General features: G+C 41.6%; 1 pseudogene across 1 annotated transcript in view; it reads left to right on the top strand.

The window, feature by feature from the left end:
• Window positions 1-6068, top strand: part of LOC102820682 — a 33970-nt pseudogene continuing 27902 nt past the window's right edge. Inside the window, exon 1 of the transcript XR_438761.1 lies at window positions 1-481. The product of XR_438761.1 is annotated as a mitochondrial import inner membrane translocase subunit Tim23-like (transcript). The remainder of the gene's footprint in view (window positions 482-6068) is intronic.

The raw sequence follows: 6068 nt of genomic DNA, 5'->3' as shown, positions 1-6068 counted from the left end.
GGTTACTCGCCCGTGGATTTGGCTGGCGTACCCGTAACTGGTATGAACCCTCTGTGTCCTTATTTAATGTGGATCCTCAGTATCTTGTGCAGGATACAGATGAATTTATTTTACCAACTGGAGCTAATAAAACCCGGGGCAGATTTGAACTAGCCTTCTTTGCCATAGGAGGATGTTGCATGACAGGGGCTGCATTTGGGGCTATGAATAACCTACAACTGGAATTGAAGGAAACCCAGAACATGACCTGGTCCAAACCAAGAAATGTACAGATTTTTAATATGGTGACTAGACAAGAGGCACTTTGGGCTAATACTCTAGGTTCTCTGGCCTTGCTCTATAGTGCTTTTGGTGTGGTCATTGAGAAAACGCGAGGTGCAAAAGATGACCTTAATACAGTAGCAGCCGGAACCATGACAAGCATGTTGTATAAATGCACAGGTAGTCTTGGGGGGGGAGGGGCACGCGGGGGTTCTACGAGGTGGTCTAGCAGGACTAACATTTCCTGGTGTGGCACTGTGGGTTAATGCGCCAGACTGCAAAGCCGTTTTAACTGCAAGGTCGGTAGTTCAAGTTCACCAGCTGCTCCTTGGAAACCCTATACAGGGTTGCTATGGGTCGGAACCGACTCTACTGCACTTAACAACAACAATGGTCGCTATAAGGAGCTCTGGTAGCGTAGTGGTTACGAATTGGGCTGCGAATCTTAAGGTCAGCAGTTCGAAACTACCAGCTGTTCCGCGGGAGAAAGATGAGGCTTTCTGCTCCCGTAAAGATTTACAGCCTCGGAAACACTGTACAGGGTCCTCACTATGAGTCGGAAGCAACTCCAAGGCACATAACCAACCAACCAATGGTCTTTATGCGTCAGAATCGACTCGATGGCACTTAACAACAACAACATGCACTGTAATAACTGGAAGCACATGAAAGCCTCCTTGATTCAGCAGTCCCTCTGAAGATTTTACCAACTTGTGAATGGACGACACTTTTTGTAGTCATCCTAACAACTAGAAGTCAGTCTGGAGTTGTTGTCTCTTCTATCTACAGTAAGCATAAAAAGTTGGAGATTCTGTTTTGCCGAGATGAAGCCTATCGATGGTTATCAGGACTGGCATTTCTAGCTATGAGTGAGAAGGAGTCAAACTTCTTGGAAGGCTTACTGAGTAATATGGTTCTTTTCTCCTTTGGAGACCTTGCACATAATGCCCCTTAAACTGTAAAACTGCGAACTCCTAGATTCAGGTCATGTTTATCATCAGTACTGTATCACCAAGTTTGTTGATTTAATTATTTTAAACTGTAATGTTCCTCTGTATCCCCAATAAACGATGAAAATAGAACCAAAGGCATAACTCCAAAAAAACAAAACACAAAAAACAAAATATAAATAAACTAATTTAAATGTTACATAGAAAGAAGGAATCAGATTACCAAAGAAGAACTTTCCAACAGGGTGTGTTATCCAGCGAATTGAAGGAAATTGTGAAGTCCCTGTATCTGCCGAACTAGAAGGATGGGGCTAATATCATCTGTCTGAATTATTTTGGAGGCAGTGGAATTGATGAAAATATCCCCCTAAAGAGCCATCTTCAGGTCTAAGAGTCATAGGACATAAAGAGAGGGAGCTAGGGTGACTTGAACACATCTTTTCACAAGTATCTCTTCCTTATGGCTACATGTCCCTCTGATTCTTAAACAACAACAGAAGTTTTGTTTTGTTTTTTGCCTTTCCACTTCAGAAACGGAAAGTTTTGAGGAAGTGAAGAAGAAGTTTGTTCAACTTAGATCTGCAAATAAAATTTTTGTCACCAATTTTAAGATGGTTTTTATATCCAAATGACTAGCCAAGTGTGATTTTCTATACTGACATAAGGTCAACATTTTTATACCTCTTTTGTGGATTACCTACTTTGTGAATTTTGCAGACTCCATCCTTCCATTGCTTGGATTGGGTCTTGAATTTTGCAAAAATGCTATACAGAAAGAACATCAGGGATAGATGCAGATAGCATGTTTGTATCTCTGGTTATAAGAGCCTCTGTGTATGTATTCAAAGGTAATTTTGTGAATGTATCCAAAGATGAACTGCCCCCCCCTTTTTTTTCTGTGTAACGCTAATTATATTTTGAGTTTATATAATTCATGAATTGGTTTAGTGTTGTCCTCTTCCCATTAAACAGCAAGCTATATTGCAAAGTTTATGTAGGATAATCACTGAACTGCAAGGTCAGGTTGAATTGCAAATTCAGTAGTTCAAACTCACCAGTTGCTCTCAGAAACCCTATACAGGGTCGCTATGAGTTGGAGCTGACTCAATGGCACTTAGCAACAAAAATAACATATATACAGCACTTAGCATAGGACTTGGTACATGCTAAGGACTCAGCAAATGAAAAGCTATGTGTGTCTGTTCTCCTCCAATGACTTGGATAATGAGAAGTGCTTACTTCTCAGAGGCTGGGAGGATACCATGCTATAGCAATGAGCCACAAAGTCTATGATCAGATCTCCCCAGGTGAGGCTGGCAGCTGTAGGGTAGATCCCTTGTTGACTGTCTTCTTCCCAACACTGGCTGCATCTTATCATAATACCTGGGGCACAGGCCAGGGAATGATCCAGGGCTGGGTTTGGGGGAGGTGAGTACTGGCTATCAGGGCATACATCTTAGTCCAGCTGCATTTGTTCCAGATGTGGCAGGGTTACCGCCCCACTGACCTGCAGGGCACAGTGGGGGGTTGGTAGTGGTGAGTCAGAGAGGAATGTGGGGCTGGCTGTTTGGGAGTTTCATTATGTGGAGAGAAGCTGGTTCCCCTTGCCAGTCAGTTTTCTAATGGCATTTCCAGGGGCAGAGCCTAGAAACAATTACTTGGAGAAAATAGGCTGAGTGCCCATACTTTTGAATCCCCCATGATGTTGGCAAGAGAAGGGTTTTAATGACAGGAGACAATTCAAAGATCGTCAGACTATTTCACCTGAAAGGATATTTGAGATATCACTTTACCATACTTCTGCTTCTATGTGAAATAAATAAAAGCTTATTCTGCTTCAAGATTTTCTTTAAGTGAGATCATTGCACTATTAAATCTAGCCAAATCTGAAACATGGAGGCAATGATGAAGGCAGTGTAAACTCTCTGTAAATTCTCCAAGTAAACCTTTCCTCATTCCCATGGTGGGAGTGAATGGACACACAAGAGATACCCTCACCTTTATTGCCCTCAATGATCTGCTTCTTCATACAGTATAGACTTATGAGTGATGGCTGCAGGTGCAGAAATGTTCTCATTCTTGGTTCTTACTGCAGAAGGGACCTATGAATCTTGTAAATATGATGACATCGGCAATGACAGACTCTTCAGCCGCCTGGTAGTCTGTAATTGAAGCCAGGAATTCAGCACACGCTCAGACACACCCTGACTTCACTGTGGGTTCCCAGAAGCGGGTTCTTGCATAGCCACTAGGCTGGGAGGACCCTTACTTAAACAACCTTCCCTGACAGGCTCAAAGGTCTCAAAGCCAAATCCTAAATTCCCAAATCAAGCAATAATTTTACCCCTCTCTGTTTACATTCCTGATAGTGTTTAAACAGTTCTTGAGAGGTGTTCCTAGTGCTAAACTCTCCTCTAAGTGAGATCCAAGCTCTGTGACAGTATCATGAGAAGTTCTTTTAGTTTGACTTAGCGTAAATCTTTTCTATTATAATCAGAGTCTAAAATTGATCAAGTCAGAAAACTTGTACGTTGGTCTCAACCTCCAGGCAAGCAGGTTGGGAATTTTTCCTGCTGTTCTCCACCTCTCTCCATAATGAGATGCTTTGTTTCCATGAATAGGCCCCGATCCAGACTTCTAGACTCTGTGACAGGATATTTCATCCCTCCCTCTGCCTCAAGGCAGGACTGAACTTAACTCATCCCAGACTGAAAGGTGTCTCCTCTAGACCTTGTGTCAAGATTTTCTGACTCTTCAGACTCTTTCAGTTATATGTCTACAGCTGTTTGTTCATGTTGTCTTATCCTAATATCCTAATGCAATTTCAGCCCATTTCTTCTCATTGTAACAAGAAAAATTCATGTCTTTCTTACACCTTTCCAGCTAGAAGTGTCTTACGTCTTTCATAATGCTTCTCACATATAGTTTGATGTCATATCTTCCTTAGTTAGAAGAGAAAAGTTAGGCATATGTTCCATTATATGGAAGTTACTCTAGAAACCCATGTTTTTGTTGCTGTTGTTTTTGTACCCCACTGCAGCATAACTCATCCTTTTCTTGAATTGAAGCTTTAAAGAGTTTTCTCCACTTGGGATGCTTTTCCCACTCCTCTCAATTCGGACCTTCCATTACTAACAAGCCATTGCATTCTCTCTCTCCTCAATCTCTGCATTTCCAACCCTTCTGAATTCCCCCAGCAACAATGTACAAAATTTTATTTAGCTGACTTCAAGGTCTGCCCTTGCCTCACTGTCTCCATATATTATGTGCTCCAGAGTCAGGGATTAGCTGTAGAGAGACTGAGGTTTAGATAAAAAAAAAAAGCATATAAAAAACCAACAGTGTAGTGTCATGGGATGTGTAATAGCACAGAAGTCAAGAACCCAGGGGGTTCCAGCGTGCCTCTGTGCACTTCACAATTTTGTCAGTTCATAACATCTCTGGGCTGTCTAATTATTGAGTAGAGAAGTATTAAATTATGCCAACTTTAAGAATTCTGCAAACTTGAAAAATATTGCGTATTTATGCTTTCCTCTCTTTCTTGGTTTCCTTCAATATTGTGGACAGAACTATAAGAAAAGAGATCTCAAAATAAGAGAAGAAGAATGAATTAAAAGACATAGCTGATAGAAAACAAAACCATTTTAATGTGAAGATGGTGCTGGTGATGTTATTGTCGTTAAATGCCGTCGAGTCGGTTCCAACCCATAGCGATCCTGTATAGGGTTTCCCAGGAGCGGCTGGTAAACGTTGCAGTTCAAACGACTTTGCAGTCCAGTGCATTAACTCACAGTGCCACACCAGACTCAGGTGCTGGTAAGAATGATTGAGAATTTGTAATAAGAACGTGGCAGAACTCCGCACCTCCTTATAGTCCTGTAATCTTAACAACAACAAAAATATTATGGTGTGTTTAAGTAGGGAACTGCCTTTGACCTAAGCCATGAAAAAACAACCTGTCTTAGAGATATGCTTATTTTTCTATGGAAAAGTGGGCCCACCCCATCAGGGTCAAAAAACAAGGATCCTACATTGAGTTCTTATTTCTTCCTTAGAAATTCCTAAGTCTTATGTGAGTAGAAAAACTATTTTTATTTGGAACCCCCCCCAAAAAAAAAAAAAAAAAACCCTTCATTTTCTATATGGAATTTGAGTTTCTTCTCTGGTATATTGGCGAGTGGAGTCCTGATGTGGCGCTGTGGGCTAATGTGTCAGACTGCAATGTGGTTTGAACTGCAAGGTCGGTGGTTCAAGTTCATGAGCTGCTTCTTGGAAACCCTATATAGGGTCACTATGGGTCAGAATCGACTCGATGGTACTTAACAACAAAAACACATTGGTCATTATGCTTCATAACAATCACTGTAAGGTTATTAAAAACAATAATTTACAAGGTTATGTGGTCTCACATGTGTGTGTGTGTTTGACTCTGATGATTATCTCTGTGGCCTAGAAGCGACCAGGAGAAACATCAAGCCGTGTCACTTTACCCTAAGCAGGACTGTTGTTGTTAAGTGCCATCGAGTCGGTTCTGAGCCATAGTGACCCTGCAGAGGGTTTCCAAGGAGCGCCTGGTGAGCTTGAACTACCCACCTTGCAGTTCAAACCAACTTTGCAGACCAGTGCATTAACCAACAGCGCCACACCAGGACTCCTAAGCAGGAATAGAATCATATTATTTTAAGCAGTTAAACAACTTAGACTTTTTTTTTTTTTTTAAAGAGGAGTTCCTAAACAGCTAGAGGTGAGAGGGGAAAGAAAGGCTAAAGATTTAGTAAATACCTACTCTATGAGAGGTTGGTGTTGTTAAGTGCAGACGAGTCGGCTCCAACCCATAGCGACCCTGTATAGGGTTTC

The sequence above is a fragment of the Chrysochloris asiatica genome, unplaced genomic scaffold, assembly GCF_000296735.1.
Source record: "Chrysochloris asiatica unplaced genomic scaffold, ChrAsi1.0 scaffold00138, whole genome shotgun sequence".
Lineage (NCBI taxonomy): Eukaryota > Metazoa > Chordata > Mammalia > Afrosoricida > Chrysochloridae > Chrysochloris > Chrysochloris asiatica.
Note: the sequence above shows the minus strand (reverse complement) of the source record. Positions and strands in the feature narration are given on the sequence as shown.